The sequence below is a fragment of the Hevea brasiliensis genome, chromosome 11 (assembly GCF_030052815.1).
Source record: "Hevea brasiliensis isolate MT/VB/25A 57/8 chromosome 11, ASM3005281v1, whole genome shotgun sequence".
Taxonomy (NCBI): domain Eukaryota; kingdom Viridiplantae; phylum Streptophyta; class Magnoliopsida; order Malpighiales; family Euphorbiaceae; genus Hevea; species Hevea brasiliensis.
In genome coordinates this window covers 73837321-73852251 of record NC_079503.1, presented here as the reverse complement: position 1 = coordinate 73852251, position 14931 = coordinate 73837321, and the positions used below count along the sequence as shown (strand labels likewise).

At 30.4% G+C, this 14931-nt stretch overlaps 1 long non-coding RNA gene across 1 annotated transcript; it reads left to right on the top strand.

Annotated features, from left to right (window-relative positions):
• Nucleotides 1-8537: 8537 nt before the first annotated feature.
• LOC110664087 (uncharacterized) lies at nucleotides 8538-9118 on the top strand. Its single transcript, XR_009141194.1, has 2 exons — nucleotides 8538-8896; nucleotides 8977-9118. It is a non-coding gene; the product is annotated as an uncharacterized LOC110664087 (long non-coding RNA).
• Nucleotides 9119-14931: the final 5813 nt, after the last annotated feature.

The following is a 14931-nucleotide window of genomic DNA, read 5'->3' as shown; positions in this document are numbered from 1 at the left end:
GATGATAGAAAGTCTACCTCTGGGTTTGTGTTCATTTGTAATGGAGGTGCAGTCAGTTGGAAGAGTTCCAAACAGAGTACGACTGCTGATTCCACTATAGACGCCAAGTATACAGCAGAGATAGTTGGGCGAGGCGATGTAGCCATGCAGAAAATAGCATCAGCTGAAAATCCAGCTGATCTATTTACTAAGCCTATGTCACAAGCTCAGCTAGACCGACATCTTGAGAAGATGGGTCTAAGATATTGTAATGAATGGCTCTAGTGCTATTGGAAGATTGTTAGTAGTATACTCTAGAGCATATCATTTAGTATGTATTTTGTACATATTTTATTAATAAAAAGGCATTTTCACCTTTTCATTTACATAATATATTTATATGTAATAGAAAAGGTCCATTAATATTTTGTTAAAAATTATATTCTTAAGTTGTTAAGAATATGAGTGACAATATTTCTAGCACAAAGTATCATAAATTGGTTCACAATGGAGGATACTTCACAATAAGGACATGACTTATCCAGAAAGATTGTAATCATGTTTGTTCCCAAGTTATTTATATGAGATATAAATAAAAAGGAATGGTGAGTCTCATGCCATATAACAAACATGATAGGCACTTATACATGATAAGTAGGCCGAACCAGTGACGCATATGACAAGCACATGGAGTTTACTCTTATCAATGCATTGTCATATACCATATCAGTGCATATAATCTTTAGACATGAGATAACACAGTTATCTTATATATAGGTGTTTTGAGTTTGATACTGCTTTCATACTTGTACTGTGTATAGGTATATGGGCATGTGTTGGCTCCTACTAGTTATATATGGAGGTAGGTGTTGATCAAGATGGAATTTGTTACCCTAAGTAAATAAGGATAAAGTCCTATGTTCATTTAATTGTTCTTGATGTTTCAAGTTCCTGGCTAGGACAGACAAATTTAGTTAGAAAAGAGTTTCTGACAACAAAATCTAATTAATCAAGAACTGGAATTAAAAGAGAACATAATGTTCAAAGCAAATGGGGTTTGACATAAACCATGACTCCAGCTCGAATTGGGATTTTGTAACAGAGAGATTCTAATGCATGGTAACATATGATTATAAGTTCATTTAAAGGTATTCCTTGTTACTGATTGGGTGGCCATGGCATGCTATGCTAGGTGTCAAGCATGGTCAATGAGATGCCTAAAATGATTTAGAGAAATCATTTATGGTAAGAAAGAGTTCTGATAATATTAAGAGTTAATATCATATATCATTGCCAATTAGTGATGAGCCTAGTAACTCACACACATACACAAGATAATCACCAAGTTAAATGTGATTTAATTGATTAATTAAAGATTTTAATTGATTAATTAAATAGGTTTGGTTTGCAATAAGATTGCAAAGTCACTAGTATGGCTTGAACCAAATCTAGGTTATTGGATGTATAGTATAAGTTAAATTTATATTTAAAGTATTTAAATATAAATTTAATTATGAGAAATTAATTAATAGAGATTAATTAATTAATTTATATTTGATATAAATTGATTAGAAGATGAGAAATAATTATTTTGGGTTGAGAACTCAAAATTAAAACACAAGGGTAATTTGGTCATTTCACAATGTGACATGTGGCACCATGAGATGGTGACATGTGGCACCATGAGATGGTGACATGTGGCACCATGAGATGGTGACACATGGCACCATATAAGTTTGCCATTTGTCTTTCTATCATGCAAGGTGATCAAAGTCAAGATTAAATCTAGCTCTGACACTTGGCTTAATGTGATTAGGTCAATTAAAATTAAGATGCAATCAGGTGATGACATGTGGCAAGGGTTTTAAGTGATGACCTGATTATAAAAGGGAAAAGAAAGAAAAAAATTAAAAAATATTCTTATTTTCTCAAAAAGGTGCCACCACCTATAGTGCACTCCTCTCTTCTTCTTCTTCTTCTCTCATCAGTTCAAAGAGAATTGCCCAAATCTTTTTGAATTAAAATTACTAGAAATTGTTTCTAGTGTCCTATACACATCTACAACCTCTCTAAAGGTAAATCCCTAATTTCTAATTGGTTAGCAAGGCTTGAAAAGCTGGTTTAGTGGCTACCATTGGTGATCTTGATGTGGACAAGCTAGAGGGACAACTCTTAGGGTCCTAGGTGCTTCACAAAGGTACCAATTACATCTACAGTGCATCAAAAGATTAGTGTATATATTCTTGTATCAATCTAGGGTTCAAATGAATTGATTTGTTAATTCAAAAATCTTAAAGGGAAAATATAGATCCTAATACATATTAAAAGTGTTTTAATATGCAATTGAACATTGAAATTAATTAGGCACATAATGTGTGTGGCATGATGCATGAAACCCTAGAAGAAAAATTTTGAATTCAATGTTCTAATATAACAATTTTTATGCTTCCGCTCCTTCATGATGCTACTTCGAACTCACAGGATGACGATTCATAGGAGATCTTAGCAAATGTGAATCGCCTATACTTGGTTATTGTGGGTGGAGAGAAGAAGCGGCACGTGTAAGATTTGGGCTCCTATGCTTTAACTTTGTACCCAGACTCATTCAATAGCTTTGCCACTTCATGCAGGACAGCTGCGGTGACAGAGCATGTTGCTGATGAGTTCATTAGAGTGCTTGAGGAGGAGATCGTGCGCATGAGTGAATTCTCTAGCAACGCGTTAAGGAGGAGTTATCGCGCCTCAGGCAACAGAGTAAGGAGCAGTTTCTGTTAGTAGTATGCCTTAGAGCATATCATTTAGTATGTATCTTGTACATATTTTAATTAATAAAAGGCATTTCTACTTTTCCGTTTACATAATATATTTATGTGTAATAGAAAAGGTCCATTGATATTTTGTTAGAAATATTATTCTTAAGTTGTTAAGAATATGAGTGACAATATTTCTAGCACGAAGTATCATAAATAGGTTCACAATCGAGGATACTTCATAATAAGGACATGACTTATCCAGAAAGATTGTATTCATGTTTGTTCCCAAGTTATTTATATGAGATATAAATAAGATGGAATGGTGAGTCTCATGCCATATAACAAACATGATAGGCACTTATAAATGATAAGTAGGCCGAACCAGTGACACTTATGACAAGCACATGGAGTTTACTCTTGTCAATATTTTATCATAAATCATATCAGTGCATATAATCTTTAGACCTGAGATAGCACAGTTATCTTGTATATAGGTAGTTTGAGTTTGATACTGCTTTCATACTTGTACTGTGTATGGGTATATGGGCATGTGTTGGCTCCTACTAGTTATATATGGAGGTAGGTGTTGATCAAGATGGAATCTGTTCCTCTAAGTAAATAGAGAAAAAAAAATCCTATGTTCATTTAATTGTTCTTGATGTTTCAAGTTCCTGGCCAGGACAGATAGATTTATTCAGAAAAGAGTTTCTGATGAGAAAATCTTTTTAATCAAGAACTGGAATTAAAAGAGAACATAATATTCATAGCAAATGGAGTTTGACATAAACCATGACTCCAGCTTGAGTTGGGATTTTGTAACAGAGAGATTCTAGTGCATAGTAACATATGATTATAGGTTCATTTAAGGTAAACCTTATTACTAATTGGGTGGCCATGGCATGCTATGCTAGGTGTTAACCATGGTCTATGAGGTTCATAAAATGATTTAGAGAAATCATTTATAGTAAGAAAGAGTTCTGATGATATTAAGAGTTGATATCATGTCTCATTGCCAATTAGTGATGAGCCTAGTAAGTCACACACATACACAAGTTATCACCTAATTAAATATGATTTAATTAATTAATTAAAGAGTTTAATTGATTAATTAAATATGTTTGGTTTGCAATTAGATTACAAAGTCCCTAGCATGACTTGAAACCAAATCTAGATTATTGGATGTATAATATAAGTTAAATTTATATTTAAAGTGTTTAAATATGAATTTAATTAATGAGAAATTAATTAATAGAGATTAATTAATTAATTTATATTTGATATAAATTAATTAGAAGAAGAAAATAATTATTTTGGGTTAAGAACTCAAAATTAAGACACAGGGGCATTTTGGTCATTTTGCAGTGTGACACGTGGCACCATGAGATGGTGACACATGACGTAACACATAAGCTTGCCAAATGTTTTTTTAATCATGTAAGATGATTAAAATCAAGATTAAATATAGGTTTGACACTTGGCACAATGTGATTGGGTCACTTAAATCTAGAGCTAATCAAAGGGTGACATGTGGCAAGGGTTTAATGTGTTAACCTAGCTATTTAAGTGTTGTTATGAGAAAATAAAATACAACCAGCAGCCACACTCCTTTGTCACGCCATTTTGCAGCCCTCCCTCTATTCTTCATCATCTCTCATCAATTCAAAGAGATTAGCCATCAATCTCTTGAATTAAGAACGCTAGAAATTGTTTCTAGTGTCCTGTTTACATCTCTAATCTCTTAAAAGGCAGAACTTGAATTTCTAATTAATAGAAAAAACTTTAGAAGCTGTTCAAGGGCTGCCATAGGTGTTCTTGGTGTGGACAAGCTAGAGGGACAACATTTGGTGTTCTGAAGACGAATCTCAAAGGCGCAGACACGCTGCAGTATATCAAGAGGTTAGTGTAATCGTTCTTGATTTAATCTAGGGTTCTAAAATTAATCTGATTAATTTTAAAATCTTAAATGGCAAATACAGATCCAAAAACATATTAAAAGAGTTTTAATATGTTGTTTATCATTGAAATCAAATAGATAAAAATAAATCTTGCATGATGCATGTGACCCTAGGTGAAAATTTTTGAATTTCAATGGTATAAACTTGTGTTTTCAAGCTTCCGTTCCTTCAGTTTCACTCTATGCAGGAGGAGATGAGGCGTATGATGAGGCAGATGATATCATCATGCCGCCCTTCAAGTGATTCTATTGATCCCCATGATCAAAGCACACCAAATCTGTAGCATGATATTGTTTATATATATTTGCTAACTGAACTTGTTATTTATACAGTTAACTTTATATTTTATATAATATATGGTATTTTTATTTACTAATTATTTTACATTTTAATATTATATTTATTTATGCTTATTACTAACTATATAAATATAATAATTTTTAATTCACTATTATTTATTTATTATTAAAAAATTGAAAAATTAATTTTCTAAAAAAATTTAATCCTCACAATTTTGTGACGGACTGACTCCTCACAATTTTGTGACGGAAAGATTTTCTTCACAAAAAAATTAGTCACAAAAAATTTGTGATGGACAATGTTTTGTGACGGATTTGTCGTCACTAATCCATCTCAATTTTGTAACGGATTTGTGTTTGGACTGGCTTACATTTTGTGACGGATGTATAAATTCTGTCACAAATTTTGATAGATATTCTGTCACAATTCTGTCATAAATTTGTGATGGATTTTTCTTAGCTGTCACTAAAAATTTGTGACAAGCAAAATTGTGACGTCAATTTTTTGTCAGAAATCCATCACAAAGTTGGATTTTTTACAGATTTGTGATGGATTTTTCCATCACAAATTTGATTTTTTCTTGTAGTGTGAGGTGACGAAAACTATTACCGCAGATCCAACCAAAATCCCTATCTGACGTCTATTAGGTCTTATCACCTGGACCTGCGAGAGGAGAAACCATCGCGCTAAGCATTTTTGCTTAGTGGTGCACTAGCATAATGAAAATATCATATACAAATAAAAATAATTTCAAGCTTGTATGAAATAAGAGAACGCACATTTAAATATTCATAAATCATTTTAATGAGTATATAATTTTATAACATCAATTTTTGTAGTTATTTCATTGGTTTAACCACATAATTAATTTGGATTCACAATATTTTTCTCTCATTTTCTCATATTTCCATATTTTCATGATCTTTGGAAGAATTTTTCATAGGATCTTTCCCTTCTTTTATTTCGATATTCAACTTTCTTAATTTAGTTTGGTGCCCAAAGTAATCTTTAACAGAACTGTCGAGACTGGATACGCGGGTTTTATTGGCGCTGGACACCTAGTGCCTCAGGCTGTCATACCACCGGATACATCAGTGCCTGTTGGGTATGCAATATAATTGGGCATAAAAGCCATAGGAATAATCATATCGGACACTCGGTGCCTGCTAACTCGGTGTCTGCCAATGGTATCTTAGCATAAAAGCCATATACAATACTGATAATCTCATCACTTTTTGGCATGCCAATCTATCCAACCCATGCACTACTATCTAGGCATACTCAGGCTAATTTATTATCATTAGCAATTCAAGTTCTCATTATTTCATCATTTAGGCACCATTCTTTCATAATTCCTTCATAATCTTAATCATTATGGGAACATAAGTCCCAAACACAATTTCACATGCTATTCATACTTGACATGTCATTGGCATTAATCATAATTCACAATTTACACAATTATGCTTGCATTTCATAAATTTCAGGTTTGATACCTCAACTTTTTTAATATATTTGAGAAGGTACAATAGGAATTAGGCCATACCCTTCTCATGAGAGTTATATATCTATGTCTTATATTTATTTTGGCTTTGAAATCATTCAATTTGCATTTATATAGCTTGAGTTATGGCCATTTTGCCAAAACTGTTCAGGTGACCAATTTCCAGCTTTCAGGTCACTTCCAAAATCCAGGCTGATTTCTGAACTCATTTTTCAAGCAAATTTGGATATGTTACTGTCATAATTTAGCATCATAGTCTCCGTATGAATTGTTTCTCTTTGTCTCAGGATTACACAGGTTCAATAATTACTCAATTTGGAGTTTTGTAGAGTGAGTTATACTCAATTTAGTGTGCACTATTCATTTAGTTATTTTTCAGGGTTCCGGGATTTGCATTTTCGGATTCTAGCCCTAATTCAGGTTTTTTCTAGTCAATTTCAGGTTAAGGGTTTTTCATGAAAGTTATTCTTCTATGTCTTAGCTTTGCAACAAAGTAAATTTACCTCATTTAGAATTATATATAATGAATTATGTCTAAGTGAACAGGACATGTTCAGATGCATTCTTTACAGGGTTTGGGCAATTTTTGAAACCCAGATTTGAACAAGTTTCACTTTGAATTTGTCATTTTATTCTTCAGGAAAGTTGTTCCTTTATATTTTATCTTTTCAACAAATCAAGAATTACCTAATTTGGAGTTTCTTAGAGTGAGTTATACTCATTTTAATCTGAGCTATCCAGGGTGTCTTGCTCCTAGGTTCCAGTTATTGTAACTCAATTTCTAGCAATTATTTCAAGTATCTACACACAAAATTAGGGTAACTTGTCTTCATGAAAGTTTTAGTATATTGTCTTATCTTTAATTTGCCTTGGTTTCACACTAATTGGGGTTATATAGCTCAAGTTATAAGCATTTAATCTCACTGGACTCAAGTTGTCCAGAATTTCCACTTAATGCACAATTCCAATTCATTTGATTTCTTTACCATATCTTTAATGTTTCTCAATAAATACACACCAAATAGTCATAATGTAAACATAATAGTATTAAATAGGCTTTATATAATAAAAACCCTAATTGTATAGAAACCCTAACTTCATAGGAAAAACTTTGAAAAATTCAAGGGATATCTTAGCACTAACCTTGATTTTAAGTCCTAAGCACTCTCAATCCACCTTCAATTCACCAAAGACTTTGATTCTCCTTCTTGGTCTCCCAACCGAATCTCCCTCCTTCAATAACATCCATGATTCTAATCAATTTTCATAGAAATTCCCAAAATCAAACTTGAATTCTATAAATTCATTAATAACTAAGCTCAAATCACCACTTACCTCAATTGGCCAACAAGTCTCCTTCACTAATCTTCCAATTTCTTGTAATCCTTACTTGCTCTCTTCAAATTAGGGTTTAATTCAAGGTTTTCTCTTGATTTCCTATGAAAATTATGGGAGAATTTAAGGGTTTTGAAGCTTGGAATGAAGCTTTAATGGAGTTTTAGAGAGGGAGAGTGGACGGCAATGGTGATGGGGGGAAGAAGATGAAGATGAAGTTGAATGATAGTGGTGATGAGGTGTGTGAAGAGTTGTCTACTTAAATTAATATGTTTGTCTTATTTGGATAAATATCTAAATAAATTTTATTATAATTCTAATTATAATTATTAATTTTTACAATATTTTAATTATTAGTTTCTAATTTCTATTTATAATAGTCTAATCATTTTATACTTCTCTAGGCTAATTTAGTCCCATTCAAATGCATCAATATCACTTAATTTAATTGACATTTTGGTCAAAAGTGATCAAAATGTCATTCATCGGGTTATAGTCCATTTTTTTTAATAATACCGATTAAGTCCATAACTTAATGGTCACTTCGGTTTTTATTTTACTTATCTTAATTAATTTCCATTTCATTTTTAGTCTTCAAGCTGACTTTGAATAATACTATTCACATATTAAAAATAGTACTTTTTAGAGTTTAGAAATTCTCAGGATACTACATGGACGCTGCCTTTTCTATTCTCTCTCTCTCAGTTGCTAGACCCCAGTAATTCTTTTGGCATCTTTCACAATTTATCTATCTCATATCAATAATTATATTCTTTGAATAATATTTGCCTTTGTCTTATCTTGTACTTCTTGTTCAATCTAGTACAATTTTTTTCAATCTTGTATATCAAAGCCCCAGCATCCAGTACATCCTTTCCTCTCTTTATTTGCTTAACTTCTCTTTTCCTCCATTTTGGTTTGCTTTTTTGAAAATGTCTTTCTACTTCTGGCTATTAGCTTCATTTGTTCACTACAGTTTGTTGTAATCATTCATTTTTATTTTATTTTCCTTTGATATTATTGCAGAATAGAGAATATCAACGAGGAAGAACTGTTGAAGGGTTCAACATGTAAGAATGTCTTATTCATATAATTTTTATACTTCTGCTGATTAAGATTTGTGATCATTTTGTACATTTTGGTCTTCCAGGCAACAAATGTTCACTGTACTTTGCAAAATGCTTTTATCCCAAGCTCTTGTTCTGTTGGCATACAAACACAATACCTTTTTTAGACTCTGTTTATTTTGTGAAAAATAATTTATATATGAAAAATATTTTTCATGGAAAATACTTTTTTAAAAAATATTTTCGTAATAATATTTTTCATTATTTGATTGTAATGTTAAATTAATAATATATATTTTAATAAGATTATCAATATCAGCATTAGCATCTCTTCTCATGTGCATGAATGCACAAATTTCTACCATGAATGCACCATCTGGTCATCTTATACTAATTTCTCCAGGACATGCATTTGCCAGCAGCATATGTTGATGTTTGGATAACCGAATAGGTGCTGAAATATATTTACCACTTGCAGAAGTGGTGCTTGCATGGCATTGTTAGGGATGCTTATCTAGATAAACAAAATTTTCTTGTCATCACCCCAGTCTATTATGGATCCAAGATATAAATATGTGGTATCTATATATTTAATAAGTGAGTTTCACCTTCATCTTATATCCTAAATCCATGATAAACCGAATATAGATAATAATTTTTCTAGATAGACATCTTTCTAGTTGTGAAATTTCTCATGATAGTCTTACCTACATTGTTACATTACCTAACATGGCATCCTAAGGCAATTTTTTAAAAATATTAATTAGAGAGTATTAAAAAACATTTAAAATTAAAGTATTCTAAAATAATAAAATAATTTTTTTTAAATTGCTTTTTTCACTAGTATTTAAAATTTTGTTTTTTTTTCCTGAAAAGCATTTTTTACCCTTCAACCTTAATGACAACAGACAGATATATAGAGGAGTATGAGATTGCAACTTTGAGAGAGGTTGGTGGCGTCATTTTCATATTTTCTTTACCATCTTCTTAGTGGTGCTCCTATAATGAAGGGACTTTTAACTCAATCCTTGTGGTAGTAGGTGCCATTAGGCAAACAATAATGGTTTTGAGGGAAAGATATCATAGCAAAGGAGTATAGTTTTATTATTAGTCTTAAACACTAAGTGGGTCTTTCTACCTTAACCCCTCAATTTTTCTATCATGAAAAGCGTTATTGTTCCAATAATATGGTCTTAATTTCTGCTTTTCATAGCATTTTGTTTTTCAAATTTCTCACAATGTTTTCAAGATGTTTCTGTGAGTGATATAAGAGAGAGATATTAGAGGCTTAGGGTTTTTGGTTTAACTATTTACGATTTAAAATGTACTCTTAACTTACAAGGCTAATCCATCCATAGGCCTAATCAGGGCATGTGTATATATATATATATATATATATTCTGAACTAGCGGGTATAAAACTAGCGAGGCCTAAGTTTACATACAGTTACAAGTCCATAATTCAAAAACAAAAGGCCCAGGCACTTTTCACACCTAAAAGCCCATACCCATCTCTAACCCTAGCTATGGCAAACTACAACCAAGCAGCAGAGATAATTGTTGGCTAAGGAAAGTGTAGCTGCCAACTTCAATGGGCAAACTCCGGGTGTCTTTGAACACCAATTAGTGCAAGAGGTTCAAAGTAAGAATAACATCGCAGCAAGAACAACAGGAGCTCAAAAACCAAACCCCTAATAACGATGAGCCGAGCCTTGAGTCTTAGAAACCAAAAGACTCGCATAGAGCCATGGGAATGCTAGGAAATCATAAAATGTAGGGGCAACACAGCTCATTCAGTTTCTTTTGGTTGTTGAGGGTCGGCCACCAATGCGGGGAGACTCCATAGTTTTCGCTAACCTAAGAAATAAGATCCTATTAGTATTTATGCATTATAGCCAAGTCCTAATCTAATTTGGATTAATTAATTAATTGAAGTCCTAATTTAATTAGGATTTAAATTAATGATACACTATAAATAGAGGTTTTAGATAGCCCATAATGGATGATGATGACTCAATTGAAAGAGCTAGTACTCTTGTCTGTTCTCTCCCCTCTGCAGTTCATGTGATCATTGTTAGAGACCAAATGTGTGGATGGTTAATGATTTACAATAATTTAATTGAGTTTATGTTCATCGTAGAATATGCGTTATCTCATAGATTTAATTTAAAAGTATAAAAAATCTGATTGATTATTCTTGTAACATATTCGTTCAAATAAGATCATGTGGAAATTGATTATTTTTATTTTTATTTTTGCTGCATTATTTTTACTTTAATTCCCAACATACCCAGCACCAAGAACCACATCATGGAAGAAACCTGACACCAGCAATAAGATAGAAACTGCAACCCACCAGACCAACTCACAATTCAAGAATAGTTGGGAGTATCAATGCTAGGAACACAAACATAAGCAAATCAAGTAGTAAATCCCTTTCATAGAAGCTTAAATTTACAACCAACTAAACAATAAAAACACTATTTACATCACACCAGATAGTGAGGAGGAACATCCACTACCAAGCAAGAGGAGGAGGAGGCCTCCTCTACACCTCCGCTAACTCGACAAGGGCAAAGAAAGTGTAGCCCCCAAGAAAGAAAAAAAAAGAAAGGTTTTATTTATTTATTTATTTATTTATTTTTATTAAACACATATTTTTTTTTTTTCTGTCGGAGAGATAAGAAACATACACACACTAGATTCAGTGACGGAAATGGACCACTACCAAAATATGGCAATTTTGATAGGATCCTTATTCTCATATAAATACAATTCACACACACTTCCATAAGTGATATGAGATGCCAAAGTGTCAGCCCATAGAGCCAGCAGGAACACTTACACACATCACTCTCACACAACATACTTTTTGTTTTTTTCTGTCGAAGAGATGAGAAATACACGCACACTGAGTTCAGTAACAGGAATGTATCACTTCCCAAACCATGACAATTTTGATAGAATTCTTATTTCTAAATAAATTTAACGCACACACACTTTCACAAGCGATATGAGACGCCGAAGCGTCGACATAATTTTTACTTAACCTTTAATTAGTCTATTCTTGACATGTTGACTCAAGATGACCCATCAACTAGAAACAACCGTAGTCCACATGACAATACCAAAAAGGAAAAGTGTGAAATAAAATATATAACTAAGACTTGATATCAAAGTCACACTTTTATTTCCTAATCAAGCTCATGCATCACTGAGGCCCACACTTAAAATTTAATTAATCTCTTCTTAGCATTTTGGCATGGCAAGCTTAGTCCACATCAAATAAAATATTTAATTAAATATAATTAAGAGGTCAATTCAGACTTTTTATTTTCGCTTTTTTTACTATTTATTTCCTTTGTCAAAGTCATGCCCCAAAAATAACGATAAAGAAAATTTCCTGTGGTGAGGATGGTTTTCCTTTCACGTGCCGTATGGGATATAAAATTTTGATGTCGTTTTATGAATACTTAATTTCATATAAAGTATAATTATTTTATTATTAATAAAATAATTTAATATAAATTTATAATTTATTTTATAAAATTTTTGTGAAATAATTCTTTTTATTTTTCACAAAAATTTTATTAATTTAATTAAAAAAATAAAATTTCCTCACATGAAAAAGTGCATATAATATTTTTAAAAAATTTAATAAATAATATTTAACAATCCCACAATTTTTTAACAAAATTTACCATATATAATTTGTCTCTTAGATTTTAAAAAAATATTATATATGTTTTTGTATATGAAGAAATTTTATTTTTTTTCAAATTAATAAAGTTTTTGTAATTAATTATTTTACAGAAAAAATTATTTTAAAAAAATCTTATGAAATAAATTATAAATTTATATTGAATTATCTTATTTTTTATAACAAAATAATTTTACTTTGTATAGAATCAAGCAACCATAGAATATTCCTAAAATTTTATTAGAGTTGCTGGGATAAGTTGAATTTAATCCAAATAATTTAAATTTAAAATTTAAAATTTAAAATAAAAATATATTCTTTATAAATATTCTTATTTAAAAATATTTTGGAAAAGTTGAAAAATTATATTCCTTCATAAATATCCTTATTTTTCTAAATTTTAAACAGATATTGAATTATACATTCTCTCTCAGCTCTCTTTTAACTCTCTAATCTACATTTTTTCAACTCTTAAATTATTATTTCTCTTTCTCATTTATTTTATTTACATAATCTATTAAAAATATAAATATTTACTTGTATATTAATTAAAATAATAAAATTTATCATATTAGCCATATGAACATGAAATATAAGTATTGTTAAAAAAATACTTTACAAATATAAAATATTAATTAATTATTTAAAAAATATATTTATGATAAAATAAAAATTTAAAAACAATTATTATTAAATTAAATAATTATAAAATTCAAAGAAAAATTTATCATAAAATTATTAATATTTATATATCCAATTTTAACTTCCTACCCTTATATAAAAAAAAAAAAAAAATCCCCAATCGATTGTTAAAAATTCAAATGTTGACAGGTGAGGCTTCAGCAGGGGGTTTGATAAGAGATTCCAGCAGAGCTTGGTGTCGAGGATTTGTAGCGAATTTAGGCCATTGCTCTGTTCTTGCTGCTGAGCTTTGGGCAATTTTGGAAGGGATTAAGATGGCTAGCTCCATGGGTATTCGAAATTTGTTGGTAGAAAGTGACAATAAGGTTGCTGTGTCTATTTTGCAAGAACAGTTTGCTTGCCCCCCAAGTAATTCCTCTTCTTCATCGCATCAAAGTATGTATTGGCGTGGACTGGTTTGTTCAATTTATTCATGTGTACAGGGAAGCCAATTTCTCTGTAGATTGGATGGCAAGCTATGCATCCAACTTCCTTTTGGGATCTCATGTTATTCGGTCTCCACTGATGGATATAATTCCTTGGTTGCTGCATGTTGCCTATGCTCGTAGTGCAGCTACTTAGATTTTTTTTTTCTTCCTTTATTTTTTTAGCCTTTGGCTCTTGCTATCTAAAAAAAAAAAATTCAATTGCTATATATATTTATTTTATTAAAGAAGGGGCAGAATAATTGACTAATTAACAGGATGACGAGATGGCTATTAGTTATTATAGTAACTGTCAGTTATTTAAACTGTCAGTTATTTTACTAACTGTTAACGGTTAGATATTAGGTGTTAGTGATTAGTTGTTTATATAACTGTTAAAGTAGAAGTGTTCAGTAAAAATAACTGTTAGATTAGCTGTTAAATGTAAAAATAGTGCAAAAATCTTATTATCCTTAATCAAAATGTTTTTTCAACCTCTAGAAGTTATAAAAATAGTTTTTTATGAATCACTCCCTCAACTTCTAAAAGTTAATATAAACATTATGTCACCGAATAATAAAAATAAGAGAAGTAGTATTTTAACTCTGATCAAAACGCTAAATATCATAATAAAAGTTGTTACCGAACAGGGTCTAAAAAAGTATTTGCTTGAATACTTACTTTTAATTTTTGACTTAAACTATATTTTTTAACTTATAAATTAATTTAAAAATTAACAGTCAGTTGTTTAGTAAAATTATTGAGTATTGTGATAATTAAAATGAAGATAATATTGATATTTTTAAAAATTATTTAGATAATATAATTTTTTAGAATAATTTTAAAATAAATTGATAAATTATATTAAAAATATCTTACTTATAACTCCTGACTTATTTTAAGTAATTTTTTTTAATTTTATAAGTTAAATTAAATATTAATATATTTATAACTTTCTATTACTAAAACATATAGTTTCAAGTTTGAACTCAAAACATGGTAGGTAGGGTACTATATTTGTGGAAGTTGAGTTTGCAATACTAAGCATTCAATGAAAAATATTTTTTTCATTATATTTATAGCACTTAAAAAGTTATAATAAATATATCTTAATAAAAAAAAAACTAAGTTTTTTTAAGAAACAAAAGAAATTTTTTAAAAATATATTTTTAAAATTAATATAATAAAATATTTATCTTTTATTTGTTCTCATTTATTTTGATTTTAGTTCAA